The following is a 21,704-nucleotide window of genomic DNA, read 5'->3' as shown; positions in this document are numbered from 1 at the left end:
AACCGTTGCCCTGGTGGAATGGGCGCGCAGCCCCACCGGAGGCTCCTTTTTTGTCAGAGAATAACAGGCTTTAATACACAAGACGACCCATCGGGAGATAGTCCGATTGTGTACGTTAAAGCAAACGTGTCGGCGCCCCTTCAGTGGCCACGGAAGGAGCGTAAAGCAGAAGAAGGAGGAGGGCGAGTGGCAGAAAGACCTAAGGACTTGGCCGTAGCCCGTGAGACCTTAAAGCACTCAAACGCACTATCTGCTTTGTCGCCGAAAAGGCGATAGCCATAAAAGGGCATTTACATCAAACTGTTCTGGACATCCCCAGAAGAACCAGTTGTCCTCAGCCAGGAAAGGCAACGAAGCGCCACCGTTGTGGAAATCGCCCTGCCCAGCGAGTCGGCGGTGTCAAGGTCACAACGAATAGGGAATTTGGCTGCATCCCTCCCTTCAGCGATAGCTTGAGAGAGCACTGTCCGCACCTCCTCTTGACATTCAGGCAGCACGCGCGCCATCGTATCCCACACAGAGGGGGAATAACGGCCCAAGAGGCATGCAGTGTTCATAGACCGCAGTCCGAACTGGCAGAAGAAAAAATCTTCTTACCGAAATGCTCCAGTTTCTTGGATTCCCTGTCTGGTGGTGTGGTAGGGAATGCGCTCGGGGATGCAGAGGCTTGGACAACCAAGCTCTCAGGAGCGGGGCCGGGCGATGGCGTCGGGCCACGTTGCTATCCAGAGGAGCTCCTATGTTGGGCCAGGACCATGTGCCTAAAAGAACGTCCGAAAGTACATCGTTAAAAGGCAGCAGTGGCTTCGATGAGGTATCCGCAGACTGAAGGACTTCTGTCAGGAGGTTAGTCACAACGGCCACTGTAGGAAGTAAGAGGTGGAGCGCCTCGGCCACCCTACGCAACACCACAGCGTAACTCACACCCTCCTCTGTAGCCACGGTAGGAGGAGATAGCATGCCCCAACTCCTCTGCCCAATCCGGGTCAAACTCACATTGTGCTGTGGGAGGGTCCTCAGACCCCTCCCTCTGAAGGCTGATAAACAGCCAGAAAATAAGGAGGACGGACATAGGGATTGAAATCCCCCATCGGCATCGGAATCGGTGTTGAACAATGCCGGTCCGGTGCCGTATCCACATCGAGGCTGAAACTGGGGGCGTCGTCGTCCGGTGGACGGGGCAACGTCAGAGGTGGTGCCGGTGTGGTCGGTGGAGGTGTCACAAGGTCAACCGGGATCCAGGCATGGATCCATGGGGGTACAGCGGGGCTGGAGCCGACAGCAATGCTGGAGCCGTCAGCAGGGAAGGGCTAGGACCCTAGTCGGGCCCGCGTGGCCCAAAGGCGAATTGGCTGGTCCCGAAGGCCCAAAGAGGCGAGCAATGGCTGACAGAAATCCCTGCAGCTTGGCCGGAGTTGCCGACGGACCCGGGAAGGGCGGGTAGGCCGGCGGCACCTGCGTGGGCTCTGCCGGAGCAGCAGGGGAGGCACAACCCACACCCTCAGCCACGAAGGCCAAGGGGAAGTCGGAGAGCGATGGCGCTTCTTCAACTTCTTAGAATGCTTCGTCTTACCTGACCCTGAGGGCGAAGACTTTGATCCCGATGAACGGTGGTGGCGGCTCCACGACCGGTCCCTCGACCTCCCACCCGACCGAGACCTTGAGTGCTGCGTAGCCTACTGCCGCACTTCTAGTAACTTTCGGGACCGCTCCCACAAAGCCTTCGGCGCCATGGTCTGGCAGTCGGAGCACGACTTGGGGTCGTGGTCGCGCTCCAGGCTATAAAGACACGCGCGGTGCGGGTCCGTCCCCGACATCATGCGATAACAGTCCCGGCAGGTCTTGAAGCCGGGCAGCCCTACTGCACCATATGTCAATCGACTTAAAAGATGGAGACAAAAAAGGCTCGAGAAAACTCAGTCAAAAAGTGACTGGGGTACCATTCTCTCCGGACCAGCACTTGCTGGCACGGAAAAAGGAAGAACTGATGTCAGTGTGCGAGGGCGGCGTCTAAGTAGCTGCCGCGACATCATCTCAGCGACCACGACGCCAACGACGGACGTGGAGCCGCACAACGCCACCTTTCGACGCGCAGGTGTACTGCTGATGAAAACTTTCCAGATCCGGTCTGACGCCTGGGGGTAATTCTAAGGTGAGGAATTTATCACTAACTTGTTTCTTTCAGATATACACAGACAGAGGTCAGTCAGAAAAAGGGTAAAGACAGTCCCATACAGACACTGTATAATGACAACGAGTATCCTGAAGAAGAATACTTGCACTGTAATATACACACAACACAGTAACAGTGCCTTTAGTTATGATTGGTAACTCACAACCAGTGAAACACCTGGAGCGGAACACAGAGCTGTGGAATAAGAGTGACAGCCCTGAAGCACTAGGCCATAGTGAATCAGAAAACATCCACAGAGGCCAGGAGCAGAAAGACCTGAACCCTTGTACGCAAGAAGCAAAGGGACCTAGGTCCCTGCCAGGGAAGCAGAAAGAAATATATTACAAGGCAACATGCAGCAGAAACATAGCCGGTGGAAACTCCACTGCCCATAGGCAAAAGTCCTAGAGGGTCAGAGTCATGAGAGAAGACGTAAGCACTTTCTCTCATTAAGATGTTAGAGTAGAACACAGCCAAGACATGGGCGGAAGGTACACCGCTGGCACCCTGCGACAGCGAACTTAACCTGTGTGTACACACAGAGTGTCTTCACAGAGATAGGAAAGAGCTACGGACCAACCATAGACTACAACACAAAACCCCCAGGAGAGAACGGCACCCACCCAGCGAGTCTCACTAGAGGGTATGTCCTACAACAGCAGGAAGAGCGTTGACAAAAGAGAAGTAGCCGAAGAAGACTCCAAAGGAGCTGTTGAAACCTCTAGTGCCAGGAAGAGCAGCTACACAATAGCCAACAAGTACCCCACATAGGGTATGGCACATCCCTATAAAAACAAGGGGCACCTCTTTGAGCCGAGCTCTTAGACAAAGGGTTAAAAAGAAATGCAGAAACAGCTGGCCAGCTGCAACAAGAAAAGGGCAAGACGGCGAAAAGCCGCACAGTCCGTCTAGGCAACAACAAGGGACACCTCTTGAGACTAGCTCATTGGCAGAGGTCAAAAATAACCACATAAACAGCTGACCCAGCTGCATCAAAGGAAGGAAAAACCTGGCTGAACAGCCATACAGTGTCTGGGGAGAAATCTCTTGAACGCAGAGACTTAAATCAGTAAAACAAAGTGACAACACCGTCACACGAAAATACAAATCCACCATAGAGGACTAAAAACCAGAGAGACATGGAAATCCGGAGAGGAGAGGCTGGACCGCCGAGTCGGTATGCTCATCAAACAAGAGGGCCATATCAAAGGGCAAATCCCTGAGTCGCTCCCGAACATTCTCGGGGAAACTGCCATCGCGTAGCCACGAATGGCGACGCAGGGCAACTGAGCTGGCCATAGCTCGACCCACGGAGTCAGTGGTGTCCATTGCCGATCGGAAGAAAAACTGCGCCAATACGAGGTGTCAGGGTTCCTCTTCTGTCGCTCACAACCCTGCCCCTTGTCCTGATGGAACCGCCCCTTTCTCTCCTGTGAGAAGTTGGCCTGATATATGATGCTCACTAGTTCTAGTGATCACCTTGTATCAGTCCAAACAACCCTTATGGTGATTGGTTGTAAGTCAACCTTATAGACCAGCTATCCTAATGGTAGCATGGACAAAGCAGTCTTAGGCTAAACTCTTTTGGCATGTGAAGCCAGCTGTTTTACCACAATATAACCCCTTGAATACCAGATGAACGGACACCACACAGGTTGTTATGAAAATAAACAGTATATTTATTAATAACAAACACCTCTGAACTCTTTATGAGATCAGAGGGCTAAGCACATGACAATCTCTTAGGAAAAATACGATAAGTTGCATAAAATTACAATGGTGCCCTAGGGGCACGGCAAACCATATACTAAGTAAATGGAATAAGGAAATCGATAGAAGGAATGGAGCTGTCCAGAGGCTGTAGGATCGCCGGGACCACGCTACCCTAACTTTAGGTAATAATAGGAGGCCCACGGAACGCGTGTGCAGAGTGTGAACTCACACGCGAGATGCGTAACAACGTCTATGGACAGTACAGTTCAAGAAAAAGGTGAGTACGGACAATCCTGACTAGTTAGGACTAAAACGACTGTGAAATTGGACACTAGGAGAGTAAAACTACCCTTGAGCACCGAAATGCTCTTGTTACCTCACCCACGGGCTGCGGGTGCATAGGTGTGAAGTCGTGTCGGGTTTCTGCGTTGAAGTCTATGGAGCCTGAAAGAAAAGATGCTGCAGGCGGCCAGGAGGAAGATGTCCGGTGTGATCCAAGGGTGGATCAGAGATGCTGAAGACCTGAAAGCAGAGGGGACAATGTTCACAGTTACTAGCCAGTGACTGGAGTGGAACCAGGAAGGAACCAGATGTCGTCGTCGCGATCAGGCGAAGAGAGGACGCTTGTCTCTGCAGCCACGTGGACCAGGAGGTGTCGTCGACGACCAGGATGGAGGCACGAGCTGTCCCACGCAGGCCTTGGCAAAGGCAACCCACGCGGTGAGTGGAAACGGCGTCTGGAGTGGATCAGGAGGGTCCAGGGTACTCCTCTTTTGGAAGGGAGCAAGGGCCAGTCTAGAGCAACCAGACCAGAATTGTAGTTTTCAAAGTTCATCGTCTAGGAGGCCACTAGCCAGCCGGCAAGTGACCAGACAACGCGTCGAGCAGCAAACAAGCAGAAGGGCCCCACGCAGATCTCGTGGAAGCTGGAGGGATGATCTTCGGGGCAGGGGCTGCTCGGGGCTGGGGCTTCTCAAACCCCAAAGCACTTGGTCGAGTTTACCTCAAAGGTCGTGCTGGAAGCGAAGTGCGGTTTTCTCCAAGATGGCCGTTCCCACGTGTCTCGTCACACCCACGGATCTCAGCTGTGCTGCAGATGTGAGTTGAGGTCGGAGAGGTTTGGGAATCCGGGTCTCGTCGGGCTCTGAAGTCTGGATCCTCGAAGGAAGACGACAAAGTGAAGCTGCTGGATGCTTGATGGTGCCCGCAGTTGCAGGGTGGACACTCCTTGCCCACAAGGGAGATTTCTTCTGTCTTCTGTTGTAGAAAGTCGAAGTCCAGAGTTTCTTCTTGTAGAGTTACAGTTCAGGATTAATCTAATTTGGAATGGGACCAGCTCCTACCTTTATCCTGCTAACGGGGGCTGTACTACAACTAGGTCCCTCCTATGGGTGGGACCAGGAAGGGGGGTGGTTACACCCCCTATCCTTTGTCCGGTTTCACGCCAGAGCTGGGGCAGGGATGCCCCAGCAACTGGTTTGAACCGGTGTATGCACAGGACACCTTGTGTGCCCCAGGCATGTCTCATTCCTTTCAGGCCTGTCCTACCCAATACACAAAATCCTGTCTGGGGTGGTGCTAGCACCTCCCAAGGCAGGAAACCCTTTGTCCAAGCCTCCCTCGCTGGAAGGACTCCCAGCAGCAGGAGGTCAGACTTGTGTCTGTGGTGGCAGCATCCATTTTGTGATGCCAAGGCTCGAGTTAACTTTAACCGGGGTTCACAGTTACATACATGTCGTGTCCCTCTAGAAGGGTGGAATGCTACCCCCACCGCGAGGGGGTAGTATTCCAATTTGTATGACACCTTACTCGACATGTTTTGATAATGTTATACCAGAGTTAGCATTCAACCGCGAGGATTATAATGCACTTAAGAGTATATGGTATAGCGTTATCATGGAACAGCTATTAGGACTTGGTTCCGCAAGCTGCAGACGGGCTCAGCTCATGCCAGAGCACCATCTCACATAATTCCAAGCACTCTGCCTTCAGGATTGATAAGGCCTGCCATAGGAGTGACTGATAGGAATATATGTGTCCATCTTGGGGTTAGATATAGGTAACTATATCGACAGCAAAGGGTGATTGCACCACCTTGCCCCAGCTGTCTTAGCAGCCAGTTGTGTCAGTTTTAGATGGCCAGCCAGGGGTGGCATAGTACATGCTTCAGCCCCTGGTAGGCCCTGGGTACACCTATGCCCTGGGTACCTAAGGTACACTGTACAGGGACTGATAAGGTGGCCCAGTACCAATTGGTAAATGCACCTAAAGTACATGGATGTCAATTTAGGGAGAGAACAGCTAGGCTGTGGGTCTGATTAGCAGGCCCACAGCCAGGGAAAGTCGTAAACCAGTGAAGCAAAAAGCAAAAATCTGGGGTGACCATAGGATTGCAGACCCCACTCTCCTACATCTCCTCCCCAGCTTACTGAGTCACAGCTACACCTCTCCGCAAGCGAGGATTCCCCTCACCTCTGGTCCTTTAAAGATCCCGGCAACGAGTGGATAGGTCCCGCCCCCTGGAGGTGGGACAGCAGAGCGTCAGCAACAGAAAAGGATCTAGGAGCCTATTGGAAATGTTCTCAAAGCCGGAAGATGAACCGCCCCCTCGAGAACCGGAGGCGTGGGAACCAGAGATGCGGCAGCAGGTCCCAGCCGAGGGAGAACAGTCTGCCCACAGAGGACACGGAGGAGCAGTAACGGAAGAGCCAGAAGGCCGCCTTCTTCATGCTGCGCCCAGCCACGTTCTCAGAGGAACATTGCTTGAACAGGTGCGTGCACGCTTCCATGGACACGGGAGGGTGTTTACAAGCGCCCCGGGAGCGGGTGACTGGCGGAATCTGAGCTGGACGAGCTTATCTCCCTGAAGAGAACGTCAGCAAACAACCCTGCCTTTGTGTACATTCGATTTCTTTTCAATTAACACCTATTTGCAACATCTTTTGTGTCGTGGTCCTACCTGCCCTGCCGACACGTGGTGGAGAATGCGGGCAGCGAAGGTCCATTGAGAGACCAAAATGGAAGCGCTTATACAGCACATTGTTGAAGGGCAGAAAGCATTAAGAGTGGGCAGTTGAACGCCAAATGAATTCTGCCTACGCCGACCGGGATACATTGAAGGAGCTTATAAAAACCCAGGTTGATGTGTTGTGACGAACAACAGATGAGCCTCTCCCTGAGGCTACTGGACAGAAAACACCCCGAACTGCATTACCGTCCCCTAATATATCACTTCAAAACTACAGTCAAGTACTACAACCACCCCTACTCATGGGGGAAGCCCAAGCGGCCTACCAGGTCGCTAATTCCGGGGGGGCGAGGCGCGGGCGAGGGAGGGGATTCACACCATAGGAAGAGATCAAAGCAGTGATCCTGGACCACTTAGGCATGGACCCGAAAGCCTACAGGCTCCGGTTCTGGAAAGAAAAAGGCGTGCCAGGAGACAATCCCAAGACCATCTACTTTAAATTAAAACTTGCGGCAGACAAGTGGCTAAGACCTATTGACAGGGCTAAGGACGAGATAATGAAATCTATCTACCTGAAACAATTCTTGGAGTCCCTGCCTTATATATATATATATATAAAATGAAGGAAAAAATTAAAAACAAGGGGAAACTCGAAGAGCACGCCCTAGATAAAGGGAAGTCGTACAATAGGTACCAAAGGCACTGGTGTGCAGCTTAGCAGGACAGAACAGTGTTAATAACACTGAAAAACGACATCACCCCTGAAAGGGACGGAAACGTGGCCCCCCACAAGACAGGCTGGGACACTGACCATCACACACACAAGGAGGAGTGAGAAGAACAAGTTACTTACATTCTGTAACAATTTATCTACTTACGCGCCGCCCTCGTGCACTGATGTCAGATCTGTACATGACTTTCCACGCCAGGAACACAGAGCCATGCAAGATACTGAACACTGGTGCATTGAAACTAGGGCCCTGAAAGGGATGACCTTAACCCTAGAAATCAGTTCGCAGAACGGGGAGGATGGGTGGGGCGGTAAGGAATTTACCAATAACTAATGTTTCTTACAGATATATCGTTACCTAAGGTGAGTAACTTGTTCATCTGAAAGAAACAAGTCAGTGATAGATTCCTTACCTTAGAATAGATACACCAGCAATACCAACCCCGGTGGCGGGTCTGCGAACCAAGATCACACCAGGAAGTCCCTGAGAACAGAACGGCCAAAGAGGCTCTCTCTCCGGACTTGGCCGTCCAGGCAATAGTGCTAAGTAAAAGTGTGCAGCAAGGCCCACATAGCCGCCTGACAGATGTCTTGTAAGGGGACACCACGTCCCAATGCCGTAGTGGCAACCGTTGCCCTGGTGGAATGGGCGCGCAGCCCCACCGGAGGCTCCTTTTTTGTCAGAGAATAACAGGCTTTAATACACAAGACGACCCATCGGGAGATAGTCCGATTGTGTACGTTAAAGCAAACGTGTCGGCGCCCCTTCAGTGGCCACGGAAGGAGCGTAAAGCAGAAGAAGGAGGAGGGCGCGTGGCAGAAAGACCTAAGGACTTGGCCGTAGCCCGCGAGACCTTAAAGCACTCAAACGCACTATCTGCTTTGTCGCCGAAAAGGCGATAGCCATAAAAGGGCATTTACATCAAACTGTTCTGGACATCCCCAGAAGAACCAGTTGTCCTCAGCCAGGAAAGGCAACGAAGCGCCACCGTTGTGGAAATCGCCCTGCCCAGCGAGTCGGCGGTGTCAAGGTCACAACGAATAGGGAATTTGGCTGCATCCCTCCCTTCAGTGATAGCTTGAGAGAGCACTGTCCGCACCCCCTCTTGACATTCAGGCAGCACGCGCGCCATCGTATCCCACACAGAGGGGGAATAACGGCCCAAGAGGCATGCAGTGTTCATAGACCGCAGTCCGAACTGGCAGAAGAAAAAATCTTCTTACCGAAATGCTCCAGTTTCTTGGATTCCCTGTCTGGTGGTGTGGTAGGGAATGCGCTCGGGGATGCAGAGGCTTGGACAACCAAGCTCTCAGGAGCGGGGCCGGGCGATGGCGTCGGGCCACGTTGCTATCCAGAGGAGCTCCTATGTTGGGCCAGGACCATGTGCCTAAAAGAACGTCCGAAAGTACATCGTTAAAAGGCAGCAGTGGCTTCGATGAGGTAGCCGCAGGCTGAAGGACTTCTGTCAGGAGGTTAGTCACAACGGCCACCGTAGGAAGTAAGAGGTGGAGCGCCTCGGCCACCCTACGCAACACCACAGCGTAACTCACACCCTCCTCTGTAGCCACGGTAGGAGGAGATAGCATGCCCCAACTCCTCTGCCCAATCCGGGTCAAACTCACATTGTGCTGTGGGAGGGTCCTCAGACCCCTCCCTCTGAAGGCTGATAAACAGCCAGAAAATAAGGAGGACGGACATAGGGATTGAAATCCCCCATCGGCATCGGAATCGGTGTTGAACAATGCCGGTCCGGTGCCGTATCCACATCGAGGCTGAAACTGGGGGCGTCGTCGTCCGGTGGACCGGGCAACGTCAGAGGTGGTGCCGGTGTGGTCGGTGGAGGTGTCACAAGGTCAACCGGGATCCAGGCATGGATCCATGGGGGTACAGCGGGCTGGAGCCGACAGCAATGCTGGAGCCGTCAGCAGGGAAGGGCTAGGACCCTAGTCGGGCCCGTGTGGCCCAAAGGCGAATTGGCTGGTCCCGAAGGCCCAAAGAGGCGAGCAATGGCTGACAGAAATTCCTGCAGCTTGGCCGGAGTTGCCGACGGACCCGGGAAGGGCGGGTAGGCCAGCGGCACCTGCGTGGGCTCTGCCGGAGCAGCAGGGGAGGCACAACCCACACCCTCAGCCACGAAGGCCAAGGGGAAGTCGGAGAGCGATGGCGCTTCTTCAACTTCTTAGAATGCTTCGTCTTACCTGACCCTGAGGGCGAAGACTTTCATCCCGATGAACGGTGGTGGCGGCTCCACGACCGGTCCCTCGACCTCCCACCCGACCGAGACCTTGAGTGCTGCGTAGCCTACTGCCGCACTTCTAGTAACTTTCGGGACCGCTCCCACAAAGCCTTCGGCGCCATGGTCTGGCAGTCGGAGCACGACTTGGGGTCGTGGTCGCGCTCCAGGCTATAAAGACACGCGCGGTGCGGGTCCGTCCCCGACATCATGCGATAACAGTCCCGGCAGGTCTTGAAGCCGGGTAGCCCTACTGCACCATATGTCAATCGACTTAAAAGATGGAGACAAAAAAGGCTCGAGAAAACTCAGTCAAAAAGTGACTGGGGTACCATTCTCTCCGGACCAGCACTTGCTGGCACGGAAAAAGGAAGAACTGATGTCAGTGTGCGAGGGCGGCGTCTAAGTAGCTGCCGCGACATCATCTCAGCGACCACGACGCCAACGACGGACGTGGAGCCGCACAACGCCACCTTTCGACGCGCAGGTGTACTGCTGATGAAAACTTTCCAGATCCGGTCTGACGCCTGGGGGTAATTCTTGGTGAGGAATTTATCACTAACTTGTTTCTTTCAGATATACACAGATAGAGGTCAGTCAGAAAAAGGGTAAAGACAGTCCCATACAGACACTGTATAATGACAACGAGTATCCTGAAGAAGAATACTTGCACTGTAATATACACACAACACAGTAACAGTGCCTTTAGTTATGATTGGTAACTCACAACCAGTGAAACACCTGGAGCGGAACACAGAGCTGTGGAATAAGATTGACAGCCCTGAAGCACTAGGCCATAGTGAATCAGAAAACATCCACAGAGGCCAGGAGCAGAAAGACCTGAACCCTTGTACGCAAGAAGCAAAGGGACCTAGGTCCCTGCCAGGGAAGCAGAAAGAAATATATTACAAGGCAACATGCAGCAGAAACAGAGCCGGTGGAAACTCCACTGCCCATAGGCAAAAGTCCTAGAGGGTCAGAGTCATGAGAGAAGACGTAAGCACTTTCTCTCATTAAGAAGTTAGAGTAGAACACAGCCAAGACATGGGCGGAAGGTACACCGCTGGCACCCTGCGACAGCGAACGTAACCTGTGTGTACACACAGAGTGTCTTCACAGAGATAGGAAAGAGCTACGGACCAACCATAGACTACAACACAAAACCCCCAGGAGAGAACGGCACCCACCCAGCGAGTCTCACTAGAGGGTATGTCCTACAACAGCAGGAAGAGCGTTGACAAAAGAGAAGTAGCCGAAGAAGACTCCAAAGGAGCTGTTGAAACCTCCAGTGCCAGGAAGAGCAGCTACACAATAGCCAACAAGTACCCCACATAGGGTATGGCACATCCCTATAAAAACAAGGGGCACCTCTTTGAGCCGCGCTCTTAGACAAAGGGTTAAAAAGAAATGCAGAAACAGCTGGCCAGCTGCAACAAGAAAAGGGCAAGACGGCGAAAAGCCGCACAGTCCGTCTAGGCAACAACAAGGGACACCTCTTGAGACTAGCTCATTGGCAGAGGTCAAAAATAACCACATAAACAGCTGACCCAGCTGCATCAAAGGAAGGAAAAACCTGGCTGAACAGCCATACAGTGTCTGGGGAGAAATCTCTTGAACGCAGAGACTTAAATCAGTAAAACAAAGTGACAACACCGTCACACGAAAATACAAATCCACCATAGAGGACTAAAAACCAGAGAGACATGGAAATCCGGAGAGGAGAGGCTGGACCGCCGAGTCGGTATGCTCATCAAACAAGAGGGCCATATCAAAGGGCAAATCCCTGAGTCGCTCCCGAACATTCTCGGGGAAACTGCCATCGCGTAGCCACGAATGGCGACGCAGGGCAACTGAGCTGGCCATAGCTCGACCCACTGAGTCAGTGGTGTCCATTGCCGATCGGAAGAAAAACTGCGCCAATACGAGGTGTCAGGGTTCCTCTTCTGTCGCTCACAACCCTGCCCCTTGTCCTGATGGAACCGCCCCTTTCTCTCCTGTGAGAAGTTGGCCTGATATATGATGCTCACTAGTTCTAGTGATCACCTTGTATCAGTCCAAACAACCCTTATGGTGATTGGTTGTAAGTCAACCTTATAGACCAGCTATCCTAATGGTAGCATGGACAAAGCAGTCTTAGGCTAAACTATTTTGGCATGTGAAGCCAGCTGTTTTACCACAATATAACCCCTTGAATACCAGATGAACGGACACCACACAGGTTGTTATGAAAATAAACAGTATATTTATTAATAACAAACACCTCTGAACTCTTTATGAGATCAGAGGGCTAAGCACATGACAATCTCTTAGGAAAAATACGATAAGTTGCATAAAATTACAATGGTGCCCTAGGGGCACGGCAAACCATATACTAAGTAAATGGTATAAGGAAATCGATAGAAGGAATGGAGCTGTCCAGAGGCTGTAGGATCGTCGGGACCACGCTACCCTAACATTAGGTAAGGAATAGGAGGCCCACGGAACGCGTGTGCAGAGTGTGAACTCACACGCGAGATGCGTAACAACGTCTATGGACAGTACAGTTCAAGAAAAAGGTGAGTATGGACAATCCTGACTAGTTAGGACTAAAACGACTGTGAAATTGGACACTAGGAGAGTTAAACTACCCTTGAGCACCGAAATGCTCTTGTTACCTCACCCACGGGCTGCGGGTGCATAGGTGCGAAGTCGTGTCGGGTTTCTGCGTTGAAGTCTATGGAGCCTGAAAGAAAAGATGCTGCAGGCGGCCAGGAGGAAGATGTCCGGTGTGATCCAAGGGTGGATCAGAGATGCTGAAGACCTGAAAGCAGAGGGGACAATGTTCACAGTTACTAGCCAGTGACTGGAGTGGAACCAGGAAGGAACCAGATGTCGTCGTCGCGATCAGGCGAAGAGTGGACGCTTGTCTCTGCAGCCACGTGGACCAGGAAGTGTCGTCGACGACCAGGATGGAGGCACGAGCTGTCCCACGCAGGCCTTGGCAAAGGCAACCCACGCGGTGAGTGAAAACGGCGTCTGGAGTGGATCAGGAGGGTCCAGGGTACTCCTCTTTTGGAAGGGAGCAAGGGCCAGTCTAGAGCAACCAGACCAGAATTGTAGTTTTCAAAGTTCATCGTCTAGGAGGCCACTAGCCAGCCGGCAAGTGACCAGACAACGCGTCGAGCAGCAAACAAGCAGAAGGGCCCCACGCAGATCTCGTGGAAGCTGGAGGGATGATCTTCGGGGCAGGGGCTGCTCGGGGCTGGGGCTTCTCAAACCCCAAAGCACTTGGTCGAGTTTACCTCAAAGGTCGTGCTGGAAGCAAAGTGCGGTTTTCTCCAAGATGGCCGGTCCCACGTGTCTCGTCACACCCACGGATCTCAGCTGTGCTGCAGATGTGAGTTGAGGTCGGAGAGGTTTGGGAATCCGGGTCTCGTCGGGCTCTGAAGTCTGGATCCTCGAAGGAAGATGACAAAGTGAAGCTGCTGGACGCTTGATGGTGCCCGCAGTTGCAGGGTGGACACTCCTTGCCCACAAGGGAGATTTCTTCTGTCTTCTGTTGTAGAAAGTCGAAGTCCAGAGTTTCTTCTTGTAGAGTTACAGTTCAGGATTAATCTAATTTGGAATGGGACCAGCTCCTACCTTTATCCTGCTAACGGGGGCTGTACTACAACTAGGTCCCTCCTATGGGTGGGACCAGGAAGGGGGGTGGTTACACCCCCTATCCTTTGCCCGGTTTCACGCCAGAGCTGGGGCAGGGATGCCCCAGCAACTGGTTTGAACCGGTGTATGCACAGGACACCTTGTGTGCCCCAGGCATGTCTCATTCCTTTCAGGCCTGTCCTACCCAATACACAAAATCCTGTCTGGGGTGGTGCTAGCACCTCCCAAGGCAGGAAACCCTTTGTCCAAGCCTCCCTCGCTGGAAGGACTCCCAGCAGCAGGAGGTCAGACTTGTGTCTGTGGTGGCAGCATCCATTTTGTGATGCCAAGGCTCGAGTTAACTTTAACCGGGGTTCACAGTTACATACATGTCGTGTCCCTCTAGAAGGGTGGAATGCTACCCCCACCGCGAGGGGGTAGTATTCCAATTCGTATGACACCTTACTCGACATGTTTTGATAATGTTATACCAGAGTTAGCATTCAACCGCGAGGATTATAATGCACTTAAGAGTATATGGTATAGCGTTATCATGGAACAGCTATTAGGACTTGGTTCCGCAAGCTGCAGACGGGCTCAGCTCATGCCAGAGCACCATCTCACATAATTCCAAGCACTCTGCCTTCAGGATTGATAAGGCCTGCCATAGGAGTGACTGATAGGAATATATGTGTCCATCTTGGGGTTAGATATAGGTAACTATATCGACAGCAAAGGGTGATTGCACCACCTTGCCCCAGCTGTCTTAGCAGCCAGTTGTGTCAGTTTTAGATGGCCAGCCAGGGGTGGCATAGTACATGCTTCAGCCCCTGGTAGGCCCTGGGTACACCTATGCCCTGGGTACCTAAGGTACACTGTACAGGGACTGATAAGGTGGCCCAGTACCAATTGGTAAATGCACCTAAAGTACATGGATGTCAATTTAGAGAGAGAACAGCTAGGCTGTGGGTCTGATTAGCAGGCCCACAGCCAGGGAAAGTCGTAAACCAGTGAAGCAAAAAGCAAAAATCTGGGGTGACCATAGGATTGCAGACCCCACTCTCCTACATCTCCTCCCCAGCTTACTGAGTCAGAGCTACACCTCTCCGCAAGCGAGGATTCCCCTCACCTCTGGTCCTTTAAAGATCCCGGCAACGAGTGGATAGGTCCCGCCCCCTGGAGGTGGGACAGCAGAGCGTCAGCAACAGAAAAGGATCTAGGAGCCTATTGGAAATGTTCTCAAAGCCGGAAGATGAACCGGCCCCTCGAGAACCGGAGGCGTGGGAACCAGAGATGCGGCAGCAGGTCCCAGCCGAGGGAGAACAGTCTGCCCACAGAGGACACGGAGGAGCAGTAACGGAAGAGCCAGAAGGCCGCCTTCTTCATGCTGCGCCCAGCCACGTTCTCAGAGGAACATTGCTTGAACAGGTGCGTGCACGCTTCCATGGACACGGGAGGGTGTTTACAAGCGCCCCGGGAGCGGGTGACTGGCGGAATCTGAGCTGGACGAGCTTATCTCCCTGAAGAGAACGTCAGCAAACAACCCTGCCTTTGTGTACATTCGATTTCTTTTCAATTAACACCTATTTGCAACATCTTTTGTGTCGTGGTCCTACCTGCCCTGCCGACACGTGGTGGAGAATGCGGGCAGCGAAGGTCCATTGAGAGACCAAAATGGAAGCGCTTATACAGCACATCGTTGAAGGGCAGAAAGCATTAAGAGTGGGCAGTTGAACGCCAAATGAATTCTGCCTACGCCGACCGGGATACATTGAAGGAGCTTATAAAAACCCAGGTCGATGTGTTGTGACGAACAACAGATGAGCCTCTCCCTGAGGCTACTGGACAGAAAACACCCCGAACTGCATTACCGTCCCCTAATATATCACTTCAAAACTACAGTCAAGTACTACAACCACCCCTACTCATGGGGGAAGCCCAAGCGGCCTACCAGGTCGCTAATTCCGGGGGGGCGGGGCGCGGGCGAGGGAGGGGATTCACACCATAGGAAGAGATCAAATCAGTGATCCTGGACCACTTAGGCATGGACCCGAAAGCCTACAGGCTCCGGTTCTGGAAAGAAAAAGGCGTGCCAGGAGACAATCCCAAGACCATCTACTTTAAATTAAAACTTGCGGCAGACAAGTGGCTAAGACCTATTGACAGGGCCAAGGACGAGATAATGAAATCTATCTACCTGAAACAATTCTTGGAGTCCCTGCCTTACAACACCCAGCGATGGCTGAGGCAGCATGCCAATCTGACGGCAGAGCAGGCGGTGGATATGGCCACTTCCTTTTCTAGTGCCCAACCCCGGCTCAACCCCTGGGAACTAGAAAACCCTTCTCGGCCAATGCCCAACCCTAGAAAGGCAGTCAGACCCATCAAGGTGCCAGAGAGCCATAATTCCGAAAATAGAACCCCCTCTGGATAAGGGGCCCCAGTGTTTCGATTGTGGAGAGTGGGGCCACATCGCCTGCACCTGTCCCAGGAAGAAAACGGGTGAGCCCATGGACATAAGTTATGTCCCAAGAAACCTCATGAACACTGAGGAAATGGGGACCTGTTTTTATGTAAGTCTTAGCATCAACAATGCCCCTGTAGTAGCTCTCCTTGATTCAGGGTGTAGTCAGTCTGTTATCAGGGCGGGATTGGTTAGCGCAAAACAGATTATCCCAGGGAGACAGGTCTTTATACGATGCGTACACAGGGATGTCCACCCCTACCCGACAGCACGCGTTCCCCTTCAATGTCCAGGGGGTCCTCTCACCTTGGTTATGGTAGGCATCCTTTTGTCACTACCCGAGGACCTTATCCTCGGTATGGATAACCCCAACTTTCTGTCCTTATTTTCTGACCTGTTAAATGAGGGTCCCCCTACAGGTCCTGTCAAAAAAGTCCTTTTATCTCCAGAACCGTGGCAATGTGATAAAAGCTTTTGTTGGGCACAGAAAAACGATTCTACCCTTTCTCATGCCTGGCAAGAAGCCCTACACCTTCAAAGCCAATCAAGCCGAGTCCTCCCCCACTTCCAGATCACTAATGGTCTTTTGTATAGGATAGCTGAGAAGGATGCAACACCCCAGCTTTTTGTCCCCAAAGATTTTCGAGACTAGATATTCTTTTTTGCCAATTCCCATCTCCTTGCAGGCCATTCTGGGGCACACAAAACTACCCAAAACCTGATGCAACTCTTTTATTGGCCCGGGATATACGCCCATACAAAACAATATTGTCAAGAATGTCCTATATGCCAGAAAAAGAATCTGTACCGACCCCCACCGGTACCTCTACAGCCTTTGCCTATCATTGGCCGTCCCTCTGAGAGGGTGGGAATGGACCTCATAGGCCCTCTACCGAAGTCCACGAAAGGGTTCCAACATGTCTTAGTCCTAGTAGACTATTGTACCCAATTTCCAGAAGCCTTTCCCCTTAGGGCTCCAACCACAGCCAACATCGCTGATAAATTGTTGGAGTACTTCTCACGTGTCGGGTTCCCTTCACAAATCTTTACAGATCAAGGTACCCCTTTTGTCTCCCGACTCATGGCCCAAGTATGCAAACTCTTGGATGTGAAACATATTAAAACATCAGTGTATCACCCTCAGACTGAAGGGCTGGTGGAGAGGTACAATGGGACCCTAAAACTGACCTTAAAGAAAATGTTGACAGGACAGGGAAAGAACTGGGACTGCCTCCTTCCCCTTGCTCCCTGTCATTCGAGGGCAGGTCCAGAGCTGGTTGGGGTGTTCCTCTTTTGAGATGCTCTACGGACGGCAACCTTGGACCCTGCTAGAGATGACAAAGGAAAACTGGGAAGAGGAGGCCGATAACCGTTCCGAAAAGCTTGACTACTCTCTCCACCTCTGAACACGTCTCACCAAATTAGGAGACCTCGCCCATGCAAACCTAGACAAGAGCCAACAGCATGAGAAAGTACTTTATGACAAGGGAAGAAAATGGAGGTAAACGATTGGGTCCTGGTACTCCTCCCTTCCTCCCTCTCAAAGGTCAAGAATAAATGGAAGGGCCCATTTCGGGTAATATCCACCATCGGTAAGACTAGTTATCGTATACAACTGGGTCCCAATCGCTTTCAAACCTACCACATCAACCTCCTAAAAAATGGATAGGTCCCCTTCCGCGTACCGTGGGTTACTCCCCCTTGGAAAATACCTCCACTCTAGGAAATGTGGTTGTCAATGAGGTCCTCTGTCCAAAGTCACAGAAGGATTTCCTAGATACATTAGAACCCTTCGCCCCTTTGTTTTCTGGTCTCCCAGGCCGGACCTCTCTAACCGAACATCGCATAGAGACCGCCCTTGGGAAAACAGTCAAGGAAAGACCCAATAGAATCCCAGCCACTGGAAGGGAGGCTATGTCCAAGGAAGTCCAAAACATGTTAAAGATGGAAGTTATACATCCGTCCCAAAGTAACTGGCCCTCCCCCGTTGTCATGGTTCCCAAACCGGACGGATCAGTGAGCTTTTGCATTGACTTCCGCCAGGTGAATGCCATTTCAAAACTAGATGCCTATCCCCTCCCCAGGGTAGATGAGCTAATTGAACGCCTCGCAGATGCCTGCGACATATCAACTCTTGACCTTACCAAAGGATATTGGCACGTAGCCCTTCTATGGTCGGATCAAGAAAAGACCGCCTTCTACACTCCTGACGGTCTTTTTGAGTTCACAGTCCTACCTTTCGGCTTGCATGGTGCCCCTGCAACATTTCAAAGACTAATGAATCAAGTACTACAACCCCATCAGGCATTTTCCTCAGCATACTTAGACAACATTGTCATTTTCAGCCCCAGTTGGGAAAAACACCTCATCCATTGTAGCAAGGTATTCCAAGATCTTCAAAAAGCCGGTTTACACAAACGCAAAAAAATCCCGGATGGGATGGATTCCAGAAGGTTAAATATCTAGGCTATCTGTTGGGGATTGGGAGTATAGAGCCTCAGGAAGAATAAATCCCAGCCATTACTAAGGCACCTCTACCCACCACCAAGAAAGAGGTCAGGGCCTTCCTGGGTCTTTTTGGCTATTACCAGAGATTCATACCCCAGTTTTCTGAGATAGCTGCTCCCCTTACGGAATTGTTTAAAAAGGATACCCCTAGAAACGCCCTACACCATCTGACCCCCTCTGCACTGGTGGCCATCCATCAACGAAAAGAGGCCATCCAGCAGTCCTGTCCTGATGTACCCCAATTATAGCCGCCCTTCATTCTGCAGACAGTAGGTCTTGGGGCTGTTCTCTCACAGATTTCAAATGACGATGTGGAACGGCCCATTTTATTTATCAGTCGGAAACTCTTCCCCCGGGAACAGAACTCTCCCGTTGTAGAAAACAAATGTCTGGCGATCAAATGGGCCATTGAAAAACTTCAATATTATCTGTAGGGAAGTCGCTTCACACTATACACCGACCATGCTCTGCTGGTCTGGATAAGCAGAAACAAAAGCAATACCCCACATGTGATGCATTGGTTTCTGTCCCTTCAACCCTACGCCTTTGAGCTCCGTGATCGTAAAGCGACTATGAAAGCCAACGCTGACTTTCTCTCTCCATTCCCAATCATCCCCGACCGGGACGATTCTGGGGGAGGGGTATTGTCAGGTTTCCTCTTTTGTCGTTCACAACCCTGCCCCTTTTCCTGATGGAACAGCACCTTTCTCTTCTCCCCAGCTTCCTCAGTCGGAGCTACACCTCTCCACAAGCGTGGATTCCCTTCACCTCTGGCCCTTTAAAGATCCCAGCGACAAGTGGATATGCCCCGCCCCCTGGAGGTGGGACAGCGGAGTATCAGCAGCAGAAAAGGTTCTAGGAGCCTATGGGGAATAATCTCAAAGACGGAAGACGATCCGGCCCCTCGAGAACCGGAGACGCAGGAACCAGAGACACGGAAGCAGGTCCCAGCCGATGAAGAACAGTCTGCCCACAGAGGAACCGGAGGAGCTGTAGCGGAAGAGCCCGGAGGCCGCCTTCTTCACGCTGTGCCCAGCCGTGTTCCCGGAGGAATGTGGCTTGAACAGGTACGTGCACGCTTACGGGGACCCGGGAGGGTGTTTACAAGCGCACCGGAAGGCGGGAGTGGGTGACGGGCGGAATCTGAGCTGGACACCTAAGATGTAGTCTGGTTCCCTCTGGTGACGGTTACCCCCTCCCACACCTTCTTAGGATAGAGACGGGTGCGGCCTCCCTTCACTCCCTTCCTTCCAGTGGCTTTGAATTGCCGAAACCTTAATAGTGCTTCTCTCTTGTTTTGTTTTTCCCAATTTACTGGAGGATCCTCCCCACCTACCCGTTGGATGAGACGTTAAGGAGGAGAACAATCTTATCCCCCTTAAGAGAAGGTCAGCAAACAACCCTGCCTTTGTGTACATCTGATTTCTCTTCAATAAACTCCTATTTGCAACATCTTTTGTGTCGTGGTCCTACCTGCCCTGCCGACACGTGGCCATCCATAACAAGCTGTAGCAAGTCAGCACGAGGGCCCTCCGGTAAAGAGGGAAGGAGCAGTTCGACGGAGTCCCAAAGGGCAGAAGTAGCCCGAGCAAACACGCAGGTCGTGTTTAGGGATCGAAGGCCGTAGCTGGTGGATGCAAAACATTGCGGCCACACGACTCCAACCACCTAGACTCCCGAGTGGGGGGAAGCAACGGTGGAGGAGAGGAAGGAAGGGCAACCTGGACTACCAGTCCTTGAGCGCTAGGATGAAGGGACAAACAGGCATGTTCATCTGGAGCCAACCGGTGGCAATGCACAACAGCACAAGGCATGGGGTCACCCGATGAGGTCATCATACAACGACCTGCCAAAAGGCAACAGAGGTTCCACATCCACCGTGCCCAGGTGAAGAAAATCCAACAAAGGATCCAAAGGCAGGGAGACAAAGGGCGGATGCATTCGTAAGATATGAATATCCCTACTAACTGCCCTCGCAAAGTCTACGCTAGTCTCCGTGGCCATCCGAGGGGGAGACAGCAAGTCATCCGTTGGGGACGGCTGCAGGTTAATCCGTCGGCCCAACGACAAAGGCCCTGCAGAAAAATGAGCCGGCCAGTGCCCCATGGGCCCCTGCTCCATGGAGCATGGAAAAATCTCTGTGGGCGGTGAACCCATTGGGGTCACGTCCTCCAGCAGAGGAACAGCCGGGGATGGTACCGTCATCGACCAACGTCGGATGGCATCGGATCAGTGCCGATGACCTGCGTAGAGGACTCGTCTGCCCGGCATCAACTGGACCTCCACCGAGACAGGAGCCTGCAGGGACGAACGAAGCCGACTTGGAGTTGTACTGCAGCCACATTGAGCGACGACGCAGGGAGCCCCGCAGGACTGTGCAAAGACGCGTCAAGAGGGATAGACGTCAGAGTGAGATGCCCGTCCGGGCCGTGTCTCGACGTCGCAGCGACCCCAGAACTGGAGTCGAGGCACTCGGTCGGTGCTGAGGGCGAACCCGCTGACGAACCCCTGACCTGAGTCCCTACCCCCACTGTGGGGCCCGAAGTCGCACCAGGGAGAGGGGGTGACCCAAAGAAGGCCTGCAGAGTCCTGGAATAGGCCTCAATCAGGTCGCCCTAGCACCAGGAAACAGTGGATTGGCGGGGGTCGACTCCTGAGGGCTCGCATCCAGTGAAGACCCCGGTGTCACGCTTGAAAGAGGTCAACTACCTCCGTGACTTCTTCCGGTGCTTACTTGAGGCACGCGAACAACGTCCACGTGAACGACTCTGGGATCTACCACAAGCAGAACTTCACCTCGGGAGGGAGAACTGCGCCATTTCGATCCTTCTGCAGGAGACAGAAGCCGGCGCCGTGAGGACTCTGACTGGGACAACCGGGCAGACATAATTTTCATCTGACGTTCCTGCAGGGGCTTTGGCTTCAACTGCCAGCAGGCGGAGTACTCAGTGGAGTTGTGATGCTCGCCCAAGCACCACATACCAGTAAGTTTGGAAAAGGGTCAAGGTAGTCCCTATGGCATTATATTTACATCAATGATTCACCAAAGGAAGAATGTTTTTAAATTCATCAAGTCAACATATTTAATTACAAAATATAGAAAAAGGTTACACATTGCTCTTGTGATTCAGAGCATCCATATTGATCCATATATCACTTTTTAGAACATCAATTTATTGTCCAAAATGGAAGATTCGTTCAATACTCTTGTTAATCAAAGTATTAATACAGATCCATGAAACCACTTTTGATACATTTTTGTGATATTTACAGTGCTCTCAGTGAAAAGAGAA

At 52.1% G+C, this 21,704-nt stretch overlaps 1 protein-coding gene across 3 annotated transcripts in view; it reads right to left on the bottom strand.

Annotated features, from left to right (window-relative positions):
* ASAP1 (ArfGAP with SH3 domain, ankyrin repeat and PH domain 1) overlaps positions 1-21,704 on the bottom strand; it is a 2,040,747-nt gene that overhangs the window by 199,497 nt on the left and 1,819,546 nt on the right. The gene's annotated exons all lie outside the window — the stretch shown is intronic.

This window comes from Lissotriton helveticus, chromosome 4_1 (genome assembly GCF_964261635.1).
Source record: "Lissotriton helveticus chromosome 4_1, aLisHel1.1, whole genome shotgun sequence".
Classification (NCBI taxonomy): domain Eukaryota; kingdom Metazoa; phylum Chordata; class Amphibia; order Caudata; family Salamandridae; genus Lissotriton; species Lissotriton helveticus.
This window is presented reverse-complemented; position numbering and strand designations above follow the sequence as displayed.